Consider the following 19,234-nt stretch of genomic DNA (forward strand, 5'->3'; position numbering starts at 1 on the left):
GGGTCATGCAGATCTCCCCTAGCACACAAAAGTGAGATGGCATAATTTGGGGAAGGTGCTTAAAAGGGTGTGGGACCTGAAGTTGGAGATGCTGAATTTTTGCAAATATGTGGATTTCCCCTCAACTGCAAGATAAATGGTTGGCTGATTTTGCGTTCACCGTGGACATCATGGCCCTCATGAATGAAATGAATTCCAAACTACAAGGGAAGGGCCTTTTTTCACATCAGAAGTACAGCCTTGTCAAAGCCTTCAAGTGAAAATTACTCCTCCTGACCCGCCAAGTAGAATCCAACAATCTCACCCACCTTCCAACACTACCAGTCTGTTCAATAGCAGATGACCAGCAGGAGAAGTATACATCGCTGCTGTGTGCTTTGAACGGTGAGTTCTCATAATTTTGAGGATGTTCTCATCATTTAGCAATGTACTGGTCTGTATTTAAATTGCATTAGCAGTCCTTTTTATGCACTTGCCTTGGGCCTTGGAGGGCAGTTCCATCACGTTGCCTCAATGTCTGTGTGCATGTGGCGTGGTTACTGACTTGGTAAATGTTTATATGAAAGAAATTGACATTTAGAAGGCTAAAATCACATTTCATCTTCACACAAATAGTTTCATATTTAATCATATAAGGTTTACAATTTGTATATGTAAATCTGATAACTGGGACGTATACATTTGTAGAGTTACAGTTATTTAGTTATAGCATCCTTAAAACGTCTTAAGGATCCACCCTTTTTTTTAAATTTTCGCCGAAAGTGACACCCAAATCTAACTGCCTGTAGCTCAGGACCTGAAGCAAGGATATGTATATTCTGGATACCATTTGAAAGGAAACACTGAAGTGGAAATGTGAAATGAATGTAGGAGAATATAACACATTAGATCTGGTAAAAGATAAAGGTCTCCATGTTAGACAACAAATGTTCGTTTTGTTCGATAAAGTTCATCTTTATGGCCAAATACCTCGTTTTTGTTTGCACGCTTAGTACAGTAATCCAAATGCACAAAGGGCGGACTGATGAAGTCCAGATGAAAAATCAAAAAAGTTCCATTACAGTTTGTAGAAACATGTCAAACGATGTATAGAATCAATCTTTACGGTGTTTTTAACCATAAATTCTCAATAATATTCCAACCGGACAATTATTTTGTCATTAGAAATTAAATGAAACAACATTCTAAAGACTGTTGACATCTAGTGGACGCCTTAGAACGCGCAATCTGACCCCATAGACACAGTATGGCTAGGTAATCACTTGAAAAACTACAAACCTCAGATTTCCCACTTCCTGGTTGGATTTCTCTCAGGTTGTCACCTGCCAGACAGCATTCAAACAGTTTTAGAAACTGTTAGAAACTAGTGTTCTCTATCCAAATCTAGTAATAATATGCATATCCTAGCCTCTGGGCCTGAGTAGCAGTTTACTCTGAGCACGCTTTTCATCCGGAAGTGAAAATACTGCCCCCTACACCAAAGAAGTTAAATGTTTTGTTGTACGTGTGTGTTTATGCTTACATAAGCACACATGTCAAAGGAAAGAAAACCAAGTATCCTGGTAGGTTGCAACCTGTTCCGATTGAGTCTGACTTCATCAGATAACTTTCATATCAATGCCTAGAGGTCAGTAAGAATTGATGTCAATCTCAAGACATATGTTAAGGGGGGCGTGTAGTAGTTTTACTATAAGTTTGTCTTATGCCTTGTCTTATGCCATTGTAGTGGCGATAGGTATGACGGAGTCTATTTCATAGCTATGTTATCTACGGAGGAGCTAACCTCAAAACGGAAGTACTCTATATGCACTGAACCAGTCATATGTGGCGTGATCATGGTTCATGACTTCTAATAACTTTCCTCCTGAATGGAAGGTTCTATTTTTTAGTGGCACGTGAGTTAACCATGAGAAGAGTGTTCTGGAGATTCCCTTACAAGTGTTGCAATCGGAGTGACTACTAACTCCTCTGTCACTTTTAACAAGTCAACTTGCGATTGATAGGTCTCTAACCTTCTTACTGATTGTGGCTGGACTGACTCTGCTGGCAATGGTACTGGTACTCAAGGGGACCAGTTATTCTACCGACTTATTCTTAAATGTTATCCTACTGTAACACATGTTTAGAGCATTTTACTAGTTGCATTGTAGTTGAAACTATTAATGATTATTGATACCATTTGAATTGGAGGTGGAAAGTCCATAGGACTTCTTTTCTGACCAATGTGGTACACCTCAGTGATATCTTAGATGTGTTCTAAGGTTATCCCTGTACGGGTTGTCAGCAGCTGCGTTGTTATTAGATTGGTTTCAAACAACCTTTCAACCAAATCTCCTAGTGTTTGTCCTTCAAAATGCTCAGTGGCTGTCGAGGCCCGTCAGTCACCACAGTGTCCACATGTGGCAACCATTCCAGTACCTGCAAACTGAGACGAGATATATGTCTGTGATATCGCACAGTGTTTCACCAGTGGGAATCATCGGGTCAGTTGCGGGACTGACAGCATTAGTGTCATTGTAAGGGGTTTCAGGCCCCCTTAAAGTGGAGGATGTATCATTGGAAGCAGAGTACACTCTGCACATTGATGCTTTTACTGCCAAGACGGCCGCATGTGCTTGCAAAGTGTCCAAAGGACAAGAGAAGTTCATCTCAACTACAGTATTGCACAACTCCAAGGAGGAGTTGCTCATTCACAGAGACTGCCGGCTCTGCTCTATAAATCATGAAAATAATGGTCAATCAGTTTGCTGATGGAATGTGTCGAGATAGCATAATATCTTCTTGGGTTGGATTCTGTACCAAGAGGTTTCGAAAGTATTTTTCTCAAGGGGTGCTGTCAACAGATACCCCTCGTGGATGACTGCGTTGCAGCTAGCGTTAGGAGGAGACCGTGTGGTTACTGGAGTAATCCATCAGTGGGAGTAAACAGTTCATCAAGTCTGCTCCGAGCAGCAGATGTTCAGTTTCGAGGCTGGTAACATACACAGGGTGAACAAGCGAATATATCCTGGAAGTGTAGTTTCAGCATGAGTCTCAATGTGATAGGTTAGGTAGTCTGAGTGAAACCTCAAAGTGCAGTGTCGCATCGTTCCCTTTTTATCCAATGTTTAGTTGGCTTCAAAGCCCTTTTGAGATCATTGAACAACATTTGACAGATGAGCGATATTGTCGAGCCCAAATCAATTAGCGCATGATAGGTTAAGCAGTCCTCCAGGTATGGCCTCTGAGTTGCGTGTAGTGGATATATTCCCCACAAAGTGGAGTGGTTGTTCGCAACGACGTGATGTGTCATTTCTGTTCATGGTGAAAGCAGATCGACTTATCGCGTTTTGTGTGGACTTGGCTTTTGCGAAGCTTTTGACCTTTTTCTTCACAACCTTTGTATCAGAGTCTATAGACAAAGCCTGTGGGCTTGTTTCTTGATCGATCGGGCCCTGGATAGGGTCTCGAGTGAGAGCGGGAGTCATTTGATTGTTAACGTCCTTGTTAAGAGTGTTAATTCCGGCAGACCTGTTGTCTGGCAATTCCACGTCTCATCCTAGTGAATTATCTTTTTCCATTTTCTCGCTTTAATTCTCCATGTAGTAGAACTTCTAGAGAACATTGGTCTACGTTTCGATCATCCTTGAACCCTTTGTTAACCTTGTGCTCCGACACTTTGTGTGGGTTGGGTGCAGGAACGTAGCGATCAGGTCGATTGTAGCTGTAGTCGTTTCGATAACTTTACAGTTATTTCCGCGGTGGATATTGGTATTGTGCTTTCGTGGTAGAAACCGTTGTGCGTAATCTGACAAATACCTGACAATGCACCCTCTAACTGGAGTGAGTTCTCCTGGTCAAACTACAAAACCGAGATGTCAGGGCTCTTAGCGTTGCATGCTGTTGATGCCTCAAAAGCTGTGCTTGCAAGCAAAGCTCTCTGAGTTGTAAGAAAAGGGCAAGCCAACATGGGCTGTAGGGCCCAAGTAGGTAATGAAAGTGGGATACATGTTCAACATAAAAATTTGTTTGAATGGTAACAGCGCTTCCATTCCTGTTTCAGTGAGTAGGCCAAAGAAAGGGCCAAGAGGAGAATAGAGGTGCCATATGCCATCCCACTGCTGGCTTGCTTCTGAAGATAAGCAGGGTTGGTCCCTGGATGGCCAGTAGGAGGCACCTGAGGTTGCCTTGTGGAAGGTGCCGTCTTTCGGATGGGACGTAAAACTGTTGTCTTGACTCTGTGGTTACTAAAGATCCCATGGCATTTATCATAAGAGTAGGGGTGTTAACACCGTTGTCCTGGCTAAACTCCCAAGCTGGCCCTCATACCATCATGGTCACCCAATCATCCACAGCTTACAATTGGCTCATTCATCCCCCTCCTCTCCCCTGCAACTATTCCCCAGGTCGTGGCTGTAAATGAGAATGTGTTGTCAGTCAACTTACCTGGTAAAATAATATTATTTTTATTAATAATAATATTATATAATATTAATATTATCTATTTCTCAAATTTCTATAATTGGCTGGATCGTGCCCTAGCACAATACATTTGATAACTAACCCTACCCACGGACTATGTCAGAGAAACAACACAGAGGCAACCTCCAGATCTTTTTCAAATGGCAACACACACACCTCAACAATTCCTACCTACAGCCCTAATGGTGTATACTGAAATCTGGGTGTATAATTTAATTCCATATAGGCTGAATGCACATGAAGGCCTCATTCTATCTTAGATTCCTCGTGGCGGCCGGGTAGCCTAGTGGTTAGAGCGTTGGACTAGTAACCGGAAGGTTGCAAGTTCAAACCCCCGAGCTGACAAGGTACAAATCTGTCGTTCTGCCCCTGAACAGGCAGTTAACCCACTGTTCCCAGGCCATCATTGAAAATAAGAACGTGTTCTTAACTGACTTGCCTGGTTAAATAAAGGTATAAAAATAAAAATTCCATGTTTGGATTTGAAAACTAATGTTCCAATACCCGATGTTTTCTCTCTCTCTAGACAAAAGGAATTTTGACCTCTCCATACTGCAGTGCACAAGAGAGAAGGTTTACGACCAGTCATTAAAGTCATAGAACCAGCCCTCACTCCCCCTCTTCCTCTCTGGTGGGAGAGGGGGGGGGGTAATTTTGATCCTCACCCAGGAGCGATGACACAAGACTGCTAAATAGCTAATCAAATGGCTATCCGGACTAAGACAAGATGACGCCGATAGACTTGGTCGCCTGGTTCCTGGCTACTAAGCACTCTTCTTTTTTGTTGTTATTTTCTAACATTATTACCTGCATTGACCATTATTTGCACTGACTCTATGCAAACTCACTGATCTCTACCCACACACACTACATACTTACACCGACACCCCAACACACACACACACACCACTGCTAGTCACTTTACCCCTACCAATATGTACAGCTACCTCAGTTACCTCGTACCCCTGAAAATCGACTCGGTACTGGTCGCACTTTTGAGCCCTGGGTATAAGCCCTGAACAAAAATATAAACGCAACATGTAAAGTGTTGGTCCCATGTTTCATGAGCTAAATTAAAAAGGCCCCAGAAATGTTCCATATGGACAAAAAAACGTATTTCTCACATTTTGTGCACAATTTTGTTTACATACCTGTTAGTGAGCATTTCTCCTTTGCCAAGATAATCCATCCACCTGACAGGTGTGGCATATCAAGAAGCTGATTAAACAGCATGATCATTACACAGGTACACCTTGTGCTGGGGACAAAAAAGGCCACTAAAATGAGCAGTTTTGTCACACAACACAATGCCACAGATGTCTCAAGTTTTGAAGGGGGTATGCAACTGGCATGCAGAGATTTGAATGTTAACTTCTACCAAAAGCTGCCTCAAACGTAATTTTAGAGAAATTGGCAGTTTGACCAACTGGCCTCACAACCACAGACCACGTGAACCATGCCAGCCTAAAACCACCACATCGGTCTTCTTCACCTGTGGGATCGTCTGAGACCAGCCACCCGTACAGATGATGAAACTGATGAGTATTTCTGTCTGTAATATAGCCCTTTTTTGGGAAATAACTCAATCTGACTGGGCCTGGCTCCCCAGTGCGTGGGCCTATGTCCTCCCAGGCCTGCGCCCCTGCCCAGACATGTGAAATCCATAGATAAGGGCCTAAATGAATTTATTTATATTGACTGATTTCCCTAAATGAAATTTACTCAGTAAAATCTTTGAAATTGTTGCATGTTGCGTTTATATTTTTGTTCAGTTGCTTGTAATTTGTAAATTGTAATTTATTTGATGTAGTTCCCACCCTGGCCACACGGAGGCAATGTGACATGGACAGAACGTCAATGTGAGAACCAGACCATGGGGAAAGTCCCTCTCGCCATGCAAACCCTGGATGAGTCAGAAAGAAACTTGCTGCTGGGTGGAAACACTGTACTACCATTAGTTCTGCTAACTAGGACAGGCACAGCCAGGGTGAGGCACTGAAAAGAGCGAGAGGTGTCAAGGGTGATCTAGCATTCCGTTGCCAACGTTAGTCTGACGTAAGCAGACCTCCGATCAGCCAAAACACACAGCTTAGATAAAGACTGACATTGTCACAGGATCACACGAACACGCACGCACACCCAGACACTCCAGGATGGGAGAGAGCAGATGCAACCCTGTCCTCCCAGCTTCAAAGATTACTGTCGAACCCTAAAAGGTCAAAGGACACTTTCCATGACACGTTACACACACACTGCGTGTACAAAACATTAAGACCACCTGCACTTTCCATGACTGAGCAGGTGAATGCGATGATCCATGTCACCTGTTAAATCCATTTCAAATCAGTGTAGATGAAGGGGAGGAGACGGGTTCAAAAGGGATTTAAGTCTAGAGACAATTGAGACATGGATTGTGTAAGTGTGTCATTGAGAGGAGAAATGGGCAAGAAAAATATTAGTTCCTTTGAAAGGGGTATGGTAGAAGGTACCAGGCGCACCATTTTTGAGTGTGTCAAAAACGGCAACGCTGCTCTTAACCTGTTGGGTGTAGGGGGCAGTAATGTAGATTTTTTTGGATGAAAAACGTACCCATTTGAAACTGTCTATTTCTCAGGCCCATAAACTAGAATATGCATATAATTGTCAGATTAGGATAGAAAACTCAAAAGCTTCCAAAACTGTCAAAATATTGTCTGTGATAACCTGAGGAAAATCAAACCAGGAAGTGGCTTCAATTTTGAAAGCTCTATGTTCCATAGCCTGCCTTCGCGCCATTTAAAAGGATATCAACCAGATTCCTTTTCCTTTCGCTTCCTGAAGGTGTCAGTCTTTAGAGATAGTTTCAGGCTTTTATTTAGAAAAATAACATTGCATCAGTGGATAGCTGGGCAGCCATTGTCTCTCCATCTCCTATTGAAAAAACGATAGGCCCGGTTGATATTTTACCGATTATATATTTTAAAAACCACCTGAGGATTTATTATAAAAAACGTTTGACATGTTTGTGGACATTACAGATACTATTTGGAATTTTCTTCTGCGATGTCGTAACCGCTCGAGCCTGTGGATTTCAGAACATAACGCGCCAAACAAATGGAGGTATTTTGGATATAAAATCATCTTTATGGAACAAAAGGAACATTTATTGTGTAACTGGGAGTCCCGTGAGTGAAAACATCCGAAGATCAAAGGTAAGCGATTCATTTTATTGCTTTTCTGATTTTCGTGACCAAGCTACTTTGATGCTAGGTGTTCATAATGTTTTGTCTAGTAATCGATAAACACAAACGATTGGATTGCTTTCGCTGTAAAGCATATTTTCAAAATCTGACACGACAGGTGGATTAACAACAAGCTAAGCTGTGTTTTGCTATATTGCACTTGTGATTTCATGAATATTAAATATGTTTAGTAATTTTATTTGAATTTGGCAGAAATTCAGCGTGTGTTGATGAAAATGATCCCGCTAACGGGATGGGGTGCGTCAAGAAGTTAAGGTGCTCCTAATGTTTTGTACACTCAGCGTACAAGCCACACACGCATGTACACCAACATTACGAGGGATAAGGTGAACCATGAATAAGACAAGATGACGCCGATAGACATGGTCGCCTGGTTCCTGGCTACTAAGCAACTTTACACTCTTCTTTTTTGTTGTTATTTCGAACATTATTAGCTCAGAATGTTTTTGGCATTATTACATACAGCCGAAAAGAACTTCTGGATATTAGAACAGCGGCTACTCACCAGCAGTTTGACCAAAAATACGACATTCCTGAATTGGATCCTTTGTTCGTACCTTCCAAGGCAATTCCACTTAACCCAGAGGCTGCTCCAAGACGGCGCCAGCGGAGAAGAGTTAATCAGAGTGGACTTTTAGTCCGACTCAGGAGGCGGCAAACTGTCTAACCCCTTCCAAGCTTATTGCTCGCTAACGTTCAGTCCATGGACAATAAAAGTAGACGAGCTCAAGGCGAGGTTCTCCTTCCAGAGAGATATCAGGGACTGGAAAACTCTGTTTCACAGAATCATGGCTCTGTCAGGATATCCTGTCAATGTCCATACAGCCAGCTGGGGTCTCAGTACATCGTGCAGACAGGAATAAAGAACTCTCCAGGAAGAAGAAAGGCGGAGGTGTATGTTTCATGATTAACTACTCATGTTGTGATTGTGGTAACGTGATTCGTTTCAGGAAACTAGGCATATGTCACGCATCACTACTTCACAGGAGAGGCATTTGGATGTAAACATTTATCAAAATGTGTTTTTTGGTGGAAATGCCTTCTAGAACATGTGAACTTTCATGTTCCTTGATAACAATCTTGAACACCATCTGTAAATACAAATAACATTGTTAAATTACAAGTTGGTTTAGCCAGGGGAAAAAAATCAGAAACCTTCCTGCTAGATATGATTGGCTGAGATAATGGATGGGCTGGGCATGCCTCGAGATGAGTTTGGATTGCTCTGCCATGTAGGATGTTTCTGCCTATAACATTAGCTTGTCAGTACGTATAGGTAATCCTAATGTGTCTTTTTTGAAAGATATAACATAGTGGAACTGCAAAAGTGTTGCTCTCCACTTTCTGGAGGACCAAGTTTTGAAATCCGTGGAACGCCCGGTGGAATATGTATGATAGCTAAGGAGATAGAGAAACTTCTGGTGTTTGATTGCAAACATGCAGAGGGAGTCGAAAAGAGAACACTGCTGTACAAAACATCTGTATCCAGATTACAACTTCAAACTAAGGGAAACCATGGCATCAGTGACAGACGGGGGAAGGGTTCATCCAAGCACACGGGTAAGAAAGTCTAGCTTGATACATTTTCAGATTTATGTTCTGAATTTTTTGAGAAAGTTGTTTTCAATTCAAGTTAAAGCGTACTGTTAGCTAACTAACATTAGCTGGCTGGTTTGCTAGGTAACGTTACTTGTATATGTAGTATTATTATTCATATCACAGAGCCATTTGCATCAAATAATTTCAAAGTTAAACAGAGACGGTAATGTGAAGAACAGGACCTGCACCAAAGTGAAATTAAGATATGAGACAGTGTCCAAATTCTAAAATACTCTGGTAAATTTCCCTGCTTTTATTTCGTAACACTCACAACGGTAAGATATTTTCTGTAATTGGCTCGCCATTAACTTGTAAATAATGATCTTGTTGTGAGTTTATTTTCCTGTAAAAATGAAGACAAATGAGCAATTGTGAAGATGTTGTCAGCTATATGATATGGCCATTATTTGAACTGGTTAGCCAGCTAACATAACATTAGATAGCTAGCTAACAACCGAGAAACAAACCAAAACATTGTTTAGAAAGTTGCTTTTAGTTGCCTGGATTGCTAGATTGACATGCAGTACCAGTCAAAAGTTTGGAAACAATTACTCATTCAAAGTTCTTTATTTTTACTATTTTCTACATTGTAGAATAATAGTGAAGACATCAAAACTATGAAATAACATATGGAATCATGTAGTAACCATAAGTGTTAAATCAAAAAATATTTTATATGAGAGATTCTTCAAAGTGTACAACCTTTGCCTTGATGACAGCTTTGCACACTCTTGGTACTCTCAACCAGCTTTACATGGAATGCTTTTCCAACAGTCTTGAAGGAGTTCCCACATATCCTTTTATTTTTATTTTTTTATTTTACCTTTATTTTTACTAGGCGAGTCAGTTAAGAACAAATTCTTGTCCAACGCTCTAACCATTAGGCTACTAGGCTACCCTGCCGCCCCAGCAAACAGGGGCACTGAGCACTTGTTGGCTTCTTTTCGTTCACTCTGCAGTACAACTCATCCAAACCATCCCAATTGAGTTGAGTTCGGGTGATTGTGGAGGCCAGGTCATTTGATGCAGCACTCCATCACTCTCCTTCTTGGTAAAATAGCCCTTACACATCCTGGAGGTGTGTTGAGTCATTGTCCGGTTGAAATTTAAAAAATTATATTCCCACTAAGCGCAAACCAGATGGGATGGCGTATCGCTGCCGAATGCTGCGGTAGCCATGCTAGTTAAGTGAGCCTTGAATTCAAAATAAATCACAACATTGTCACCAGCAAAGCACCCCCACACCTTCTACTCCATGCTTCACGGTGGGAAGAACAGATCATCTGTTCACCTACATTACGTCTCACAAAGACACTGCAGTTGGAACCAAAAATCGTGCATTTGGACACATCAGACCAAGGCACAGATTTTCACCGGTCTAATGTCCTTTGCTCTGACCTTGAAGTAACGATGGACTGTCGTTTCTGTTTGCTTATTTGAGCTGTTCTTGCCATAATCTGGACTTGGTCTTTCACCAAATAGTGCTATCTTCTGTATACCACCTCTACCTTGTCAAAACACAACTGTTTGGCTCTAATGCATTAAGAAGGAAAGAAATTCCACAAATTCCCTTTTAACAAGGTATACCTGTTAATTGAAATGCCTTCCAGGTGATTACCTCATCAAATCAAAATGTATTAGTTACATACACATGGTTGTTAATGTTATTGCAAGTGTAGCGAAATGCTTGTGCCTCTAGTTCCGCCAGTGCAGCAATATCTAACAAGTAATATCTAACAGTTCCACAACAAATGCATAAGTACGATCTAAGTACGAAATGGAATAAGAATATATAAAACATATGGATAAGCAATGTCAGAGCGGCATAGGCTAAGATGCAATTTATAGTATAGAATACGTTATATGCAAATGAGATGAGTAATGCAAGATATGTAAACATTATTAAAGTGACGAGTGTTCCATTTATTAATGTGACCAGTGATTACAAGGCGACGAAGACGTGGATGTCAATTAACTTAGGGCTAGGCCACTTTTTTCTCCACTTCCTGTCTGAATGATGTGCCCAAAGTAATCTGCCTGTAGCTCAGGCCCAGAAGCCATGATATGCATATAATTGGTACCACTGGAAAGAAAACTTTGAAGTTTGTAGAAATGTTAAGATAATGTAGGAGAATGTAGGATTTTTTTTTGAGAGACCCTATTAGATATGCAAGAGAAAAGTCATATTGAGAATTAGATCCCTGGATGCAATTCATATGGCTTCCACATGGTGTCAGCAGCCTATGTTCAAGGTTTCAGGCTTGTAACTTAAAAAATTAATAAGAAATATCAGTCTTAGCAGAAGGACACAGTCTTGGAAATTCGTGTTTGTGCGCGCCCTGAAGAAATTACGCACCTGCTAAAATCGGTTTCCTATTGAACATACTTATTTCCGTAAGAAATATTATAGTTTGATTACATTTTAGGGTATCTGAGGAGTAAATAGAAACATTTTTTGACTTGTTGAAACAAAGTTAAGGGGTAGATTTTCGGATTCCTTTCTCTGCATGTTGAATGAGTGGATTACTCAAATCGATGGTGCAAACTAAACTGACTTTTTGGGATGTAAAGAAGGATTTTATCTTACAAAACAACACTACATGTTATAGCTGGGTTTCTTTGGATGACAAAATAGAGTTAGATTTTCAAAAACTCAGTGAATATTTAAATCGTTATTTGTGAATGTATGATACCTGTGCTGGTGGAAAAATATTTTGATGTGGGGCGCTGTCCTCAAACAATCGCATGGCATGTTTTCGCTATAATAGCTACTGTTAATCAGACAGTGCAGTTAGATTAACAAGAATTTAAGTTCAGCCTATATGAGAGACTTATTTGCACATAAATGAAAAATCTATATTTATTTGAATTGCGCGCCCTCCAGTTTCACCGGAAGTTGTTCCGCTAGCGGGATCCCTAGCTCTAAGGAGGGGTTGGGTTAACCTCTCTGGGGTAGGCAGGACACATGCGTCCCACATGGCTAATAGCCGGGGAAAATGCAGAGCGCCAAATTCAAATACATTTCTATAAAAATCTAACTTTCATTAAATTACACATGCAAGATAGCAAATTAAAGCTACACTCGTTGTCAATCCAGCCGACATGTCATATTTAAAAAAGGCTTTTTGGCAAAAGCATAAAATGCTATTATCTGATGATAGCAAAACAGTAAACAATGAGAGAGTAGCATATTTCAACTCCGCAGGCATGACAAAACGCAGAAATAAAAATATCATTCATGCCTTACCTTTGACGAGCTTCTTTTGTTGGCATTACTATATGTCCCATAAACATCACAAATGGTCCTTTTGTTCGGTTAATTCCATCGATATACAGTGGGGCAAAAAAGTATTTAGTCAGCCACCAATTGTACAAGTTCTCCCACTTAAAAAGATGAGAGGCCTGTAATTTTCATCATAGGTACACTTCAACTATGACAGACAAAATGAGAAGAAAAAAAATCCAGAAAATCACATTGTAGGATGCTTAAGTATTTGGTCACCTACAAACAAGCAAGATTTCTGGGTCTCACAGACCTGTAACTTCTTCTTTAAGAGGCCCCTCTATCCTCCACTTGTTACCTGTATTAATGGCACCTGTTTGAACTTGTTATCAGTATAAAAGATACCTGTCCACAACCTCAAACCATCACAATCCAAACTCCACTATGGCCAAGACCAAAGAGCTGTCAAAGGACACCAGAAACAAAATTGTAGACCTGCACCAGGTTGGGAAGACTGAATCTGCAATAGGTAAGCAGCTTGGTTTGAAGAAATCAACTGTGGGAGCAATTATTAGGAAATGGAAGACATACAAGACCACTGATAATCTCCCTCGATCTGGGGCTCCATGCAAGATCTCACCCCGTGGGGTCAAAATGAAAAAAAAATCCCAGAACCACATGGGGGGACCTAGTGAATGACCTGCAGAGAGAGCTGGGACCAAAGTAACAAATACTACCATCAGTAACACACTAAGCCGCCAGGGACTCAAATCCTGCAGTGCCAGATGTGTCCCCCTGCTTAAGCCAGTACATGTCCAGGCCCGTCTGAAGTTTGCTAGAGAGCATTTGGATGATCCAGAAGAAGATTGGGAGAATGTCATATGGTCAGATGAAACCAAAATATAACTTTTTGGTAAAAACTCAACTTGTCGTGTTTGGAGGACAAAGAATGCTGCGTTGCATCCATATCTACTGTGAAGCATGGGGGTGGAAACATCATGCTCTGGGGCTGTTTTTCTGCAAAGGGACCAGGACAACTGATCCGTGTAAAGGAAAGAATGAATGGGGCCATGTATCGTGAGATTTTGAGTGAAAACCTCCTTCCATCAGCATGGGCATTAAAGATGAAACGTGGCTGGGTCCTTCAGCATGACAATGATCCCAAACACACCGCCCGGGCAACGAAGGAGTGGCTCTGTAAGAAGCATTTCAAGGTCCTGGAGTGGCCTAGCCAGTCTCCAGATCTCAACCTCATAGAAAATCTTTGGAGGGAGTTGAAAGTCCGTGTTGCCCAGCAACAGCCCCAAAACATCACTGCTCTAGAGGAGATCTGCATGGAGGAATGGGCCAAAATTTCAGCAACAGTGTGTGAAAACCTTGTGAAGACTTACAGAAAACGTTTGACCTCTGGCATTGCCAACAAAGGGTATGTAACAAAGTATTGAGATAAACTTTTGTAATTGACCACTATTTTCCACTATCATTTGCAAATACATTCATTAAAAATCCTACAATGTGATTTTCTGGATTTTTTTTTCTCATTTTGTCTGTCATAGTTGAAGTGTACATATGATGAAAATTACAGGCCTCTCATCTTTTTAAGTGGGAGAACATGCACAATTGGTGACTGACTAACTACTTTTTTGCCCCACTGTATATCCAAAATGCCAATTTATTTGGCGCGTTTGATCCAGAAATACACCGCTTCCAACTTACGCAACGTCGCCACAAAATATCTTAAAAGTTACCTGTAAACTTTCCCAAAACATTTCAAACTACTTCTGGAATACAACTTTAGGGATTTCTAAACGTATATAAATCGATCAAATTGAAGACGGGATGATCTGTGTTCAACACTGGAGCAAAACAAACTGATGCTACTTTTCTGGTTACGCGCCTCTATCAAAAGGTACCCATGAAGTGACTGTCGTTCTGAGCTATGGTACTTCTTCATTATACAAAGGAAAAACCTCAACCAATTTCTACAAACTGGTCAAGCGATAGGAATTGCAAGAAGGTCCCTTAGAAATCTGGATTCCCAATGATCACCCATTGCAAAGAGAGTAACCTCAAAAAAACAATTCTGAATGGTTTGTCCTCGGGGTTTCGCCTGCCAAAGAAGTTCTGTTATACTCACAGACATGATTCAAATGGTTTTAGACACTTCAGAGTGTTTTCTAACTAAACCTACTAATAATATGCATATCTTAGCTTCTGGGCCGGAGTAGTAGGTAGTTTACTTTGGACATGCTTTGGACGTGAAGAGAAGATAGAAAATTGTGACAAATAAAAAACTATACCGGTTTCATTTCAGGACCAAAATAATGTTACCACTGCGCCATACAGGTTGCAAAATAGTTGGGAGGAGATTTTCGATGTACCAATTCCATGGCACATAGTCTATGAACTGATACACGAAACGACACTGGATTTAAAAATGTAGAGTTTTACAATTTAAATTATTATACACAATTCTTGCAACCAATAGAATGTTTACACACACTACCGTTCAAAGGTTTGGGGTCAATTAGAAATGTCCTTTTTTTTTAAAGATAAGCACATTTGTCTATTAATCTATTATTTGTCAGAAATAAAGTGTAGCAATTGTTCATGTTGTAAATGACTATTGTAGCTAGAAACAGCTGATTTTTTATGGAATATCTGCAGAGGCCCAATGTCCGCAACCATTTTACAGTAGCTATTACAGTGAAAGAATACCATGCTATTGTTAAAGGAGAGTGCACAAATATGAACAAACCAATTAGGCACGTTTGGGCTGGCTTGATACAACATTTTGAATAGATATGCAAAATCAAATCAAATCAAATCACATTTATTTATATAGCCCTTCGTACATCAGCTGATATCTCAAAGTGCTGTACAGAAACCCAGCCTAAAACCCCAAACAGCAAACAATGCAGGTGTAAAAGCACGGTGGCTAGGAAAAACTCCCTAGAAAGGCCAAAACCTAGGAAGAAACCTAGAGAGGAACCGGGCTATGTGGGGTGGCCAGTCCTCTTCTGGCTGTGCCATATGCAGTAGTTCATTGGATCAGTCTAAAACTTTGCACATACACTGTTGTCATCGAGTGGCCAGAGTCTAAATTGCATCTGGGCTAGAATAATTCATTATGGCCTTCGTCTTGCACTTCAAAGATGATGGTACAAAAAATGCATGATTTTTCTTTGGATTATCTTTTACCAGACCTAATGTGTTATATTCTCCTACAATCATTTCACATTTCCACTTCAATGTTTCCTTTCAAATGGTATCAAGAATATACATATCCTTGCTTCAGGTCCTGAGTTACAGGCAGTTAGATTTGGGTATGTAATTTTAGGTGAAAATTGAAAAAAAGGGTGGATCCTTAAGACATTTTTAACCTTTCCGCTAGCGGAACCCCTTGACAACATTCCGCTGAAAAGACAGAGCACGAAATTCACATTAACAAATCCAATACAGCAAATGAAAGATAAACATGTTGTTAATGTACCCATCATGTCAGATTTCAAAAATGCTTTACAGCAAAAGCACAACATATGATTATGTTAGGTCATAGCCAAGTCAAAAGGACACAGCCATTTTTCCAGCCAAAGATAGGAGTCACAAAAAGCAGAAATATAGATCAAATGAATTACTAACCTTTTATGATCTTCATCAGATCATAGGACATCATGTTACACAATACATGTATGTTTTGTTCAATAATGTGCATATTTATATCCAAAAATCTGTTTACATTGGCGTCTTACATGCAGTAATGTTTTGATTCCAAAATATCCGGTGATTTTGCAGAAATACTCATAATAAACATTGATAAAAGATACAAGTGTTATTCACAGAATTAAAGATAGACTTCTCCGTAATGCAACAGCTGTGTCAGATTTCAACAAAAACTTTACGGAAAAAGCATAATCTGAGAACGGCGCTCAGAGCCCAAAACAGCCAGAGAAATATCCGCCATTTTGGAGTCAACAGAAGTTATTTCTAACACCATAAATATTCACTTACCTTTGATGATCGTCATCAGAAGGCACTCCCAGGTCGACAATAAATGACTAATTTGTTCCATAAAGTTCCATAAAGTCCGTAATTTATGTCCAAATAGAGACTTGTTGTTAGCGTGTTCAGCCCAGTAATCCATCTTCATGAGGCGCAGGCACTTCATCCAGACAAAAACTCAAAAGGTTCCGTTTACAGTCCTTCAGAAACATGTCAAACGATGTATGGAATCAATCGGATGTTTTTAACATAAAACATCAATATGTTCCAACTGGAGAATTCCTTTGTCTTCAGAAAAGCAGTGGAACGAGAGGTAACTCTCTCGGGAGCGCGCATCATGAGACCGAGGCTCTCTGCCAGACCACTGACTCAGAGGTCTTATGAGCCCTTCCTTTATAGTAGAACCCTCAAACCAGTTTCTAAAGACGGTTGACATCTAGTGGAAGCCCTAGGAAGTGCAACCTCATCCATATCTCAATGTGTATTCGGTAGGCCAAGCTTTGAAAAACTACAAACCCCCTTTCTCAGGTTTTCGCCTGCCATATGAGTTCTGTTATACTCACAGGAATCATTCTAACAGTTTTAGAAACTTCAGAGTGTTGTCTATCCAATACTAATAATATGCATACATTAGCATCTGGGACAGAGTAGGAGGCAGTTCACTCTGGGCACGCTATTCATCCAAAAGTGAAAATGCTGCCCCCTTTCAAAAAAAAAAGGTTAAGGATGGTATAACTAAATAACTAACTCTACAAATGTATACGTCCCAGTTATGTGCTAACATAATTGCAAAAGGGTTTTCTAATCATCAATTAAGCATTTTAAAATTATAAACTTGGATTGTGTACATGACACTGCAACAACATTTCCCTATAGGGACAATAAAAAGTCAGTAAGTAAGATTAGCTAACACAACGTGCCAATCGGAACATAGGAGTGATGGTTGCTGGTTATGGGCCTCTGTACGCCAATGTAGATATTCCATTAAAGTCAGCCGTTTCCAGCTACAATAGTCATTTACAACATTAACAATGACTACACTGTATTTCTGATCAATTATGTCATTTTAATGGACAATTTTCTTTTGCATTTCTTTCAGAAACAATGACATTTCTAAGTGACCCCAAACTTTTGAACGGTAGTGTGTGTGTATATATTTATATGATACAGCCATCCTAGCTCTGCTAATTTTACTGCGATAAGACAGAATCATTAGATCACTTGTTTTGGCACTGCATATACGTAACTTGTTTTTGGTCACAGGTTCAGGAATGGCTGAAAAATATTTACTTGAAACTAACTCTGCAAATAGCACTGCTGGGTTTGTAAAGTCATAGTCAAATCAATCAATAATATAATAACACAGTGTTTACCTTTCATTTAAAATCTGTAGAAACTGAGAAAAGAAAGGCTTATAACTTTTGTGAAACATCACAGCACAGTGGAAAAATATACGGCAAAACTGGATGCGAGGGGTTGAGTGTAGCTGGGACTAAAAACAAACAAAAGATAACTAAGGTCCCCAAGACCTGGCCTCCATAATTCTTAAATGGTAGAAGGTTGGAACCAGCAAGACTCTTCCTAGAGCTGACCACCTGACCACACTGAGCAATTGGGGGGGGTCTTGTTCAGGGAGGTGACCAAGAACTCAGTGGTCATTCTGACAGAGCTCCAGAGTTCCTCTGCGGAGATGGGATAACCTTCCAGAAGGACAACCATCTCTGCAGCACTCCACCAATCAGGCCTTTATGGTAGAGTGTATACTTGGCCTAATGTTTTAGTTATTATCCTGCAGTCTGAATAGTTATGTAAATAAGGTATTTCAACGTTTACAAAAATGTCTAAAAACCTGTTTTGCTTTTTCATTACGAGGTATTGTGTGTAGATTGAGGAAAAAATCCCAGCGTAACAAAATGAGGAAAGGTCAAGGGATCTGAATACCTCCCGAATGCATTGTATTTACAAAACAAATAAATGGGGGATTGGAAATGCAGACACTTACATTAATAGAAGCCACAATCTATCTGAAATATTAAAACGGATCTACCCCCCCCCCAAAAAAACTAATGTTTTGTATAGTGAACGTTTTCTTTTAGTTTTTGTGATGTCCTGTGTAAAAACATAGGGTATATTAATAGATTAAAAATACTTATTTTGGTGAAAAAGATGATTAAATTGCTGACAACAAACTATATTATACAACATAAATTGGTCAAACCACATTTCATGAGCCATGGGGGTCAATTATTCAATATTCAGACTTCATGTCAACTATAAAATAATGCCTACAATAGTAATACAAAACTGCACTTTGTCAACTGTCTCTCAATGTAGTCTGAACATGTGGGAAACATGGTGGAAGAACCTGGATCATTTGAAATGTAAGAAAACCTTTGAGGGACATTGCACCACGCCCTGCCTGAAAAGGTATTAATTTAAAATATAATACAAAATGACCATAAAATATTAAAATTTGACATAAGTCCTCATTTAAGAATGCTTACCTCTCTATAAAAACCATTGAAGCAGACCAAAAGTAATGTTTGTAATATTGTTGAGATTAATAAAAATGCTATGCAATTTGCTGGTATGACCCTCTTGATGACTTCTCAACCGCCTGGTAGAGCTCTGTTAATTCCAAAATAAACTAAGTTAAAAATAAAAATCTTATTTGACTTGTTAGTAATTTTGTAGACACTCAATCACC

At 40.0% G+C, this 19,234-nt stretch overlaps 1 protein-coding gene across 3 annotated transcripts in view; it reads right to left on the reverse strand.

The window, feature by feature from the left end:
- The window catches only part of shroom4 (shroom family member 4), an 86,264-nt gene that overhangs the window by 38,506 nt on the left and 28,524 nt on the right, over positions 1 to 19,234 (reverse strand). The gene's annotated exons all lie outside the window — the stretch shown is intronic.

Source organism: Oncorhynchus keta, chromosome 13 (genome assembly GCF_023373465.1).
Source record: "Oncorhynchus keta strain PuntledgeMale-10-30-2019 chromosome 13, Oket_V2, whole genome shotgun sequence".
Taxonomy (NCBI): Eukaryota; Metazoa; Chordata; class Actinopteri; order Salmoniformes; family Salmonidae; genus Oncorhynchus; species Oncorhynchus keta.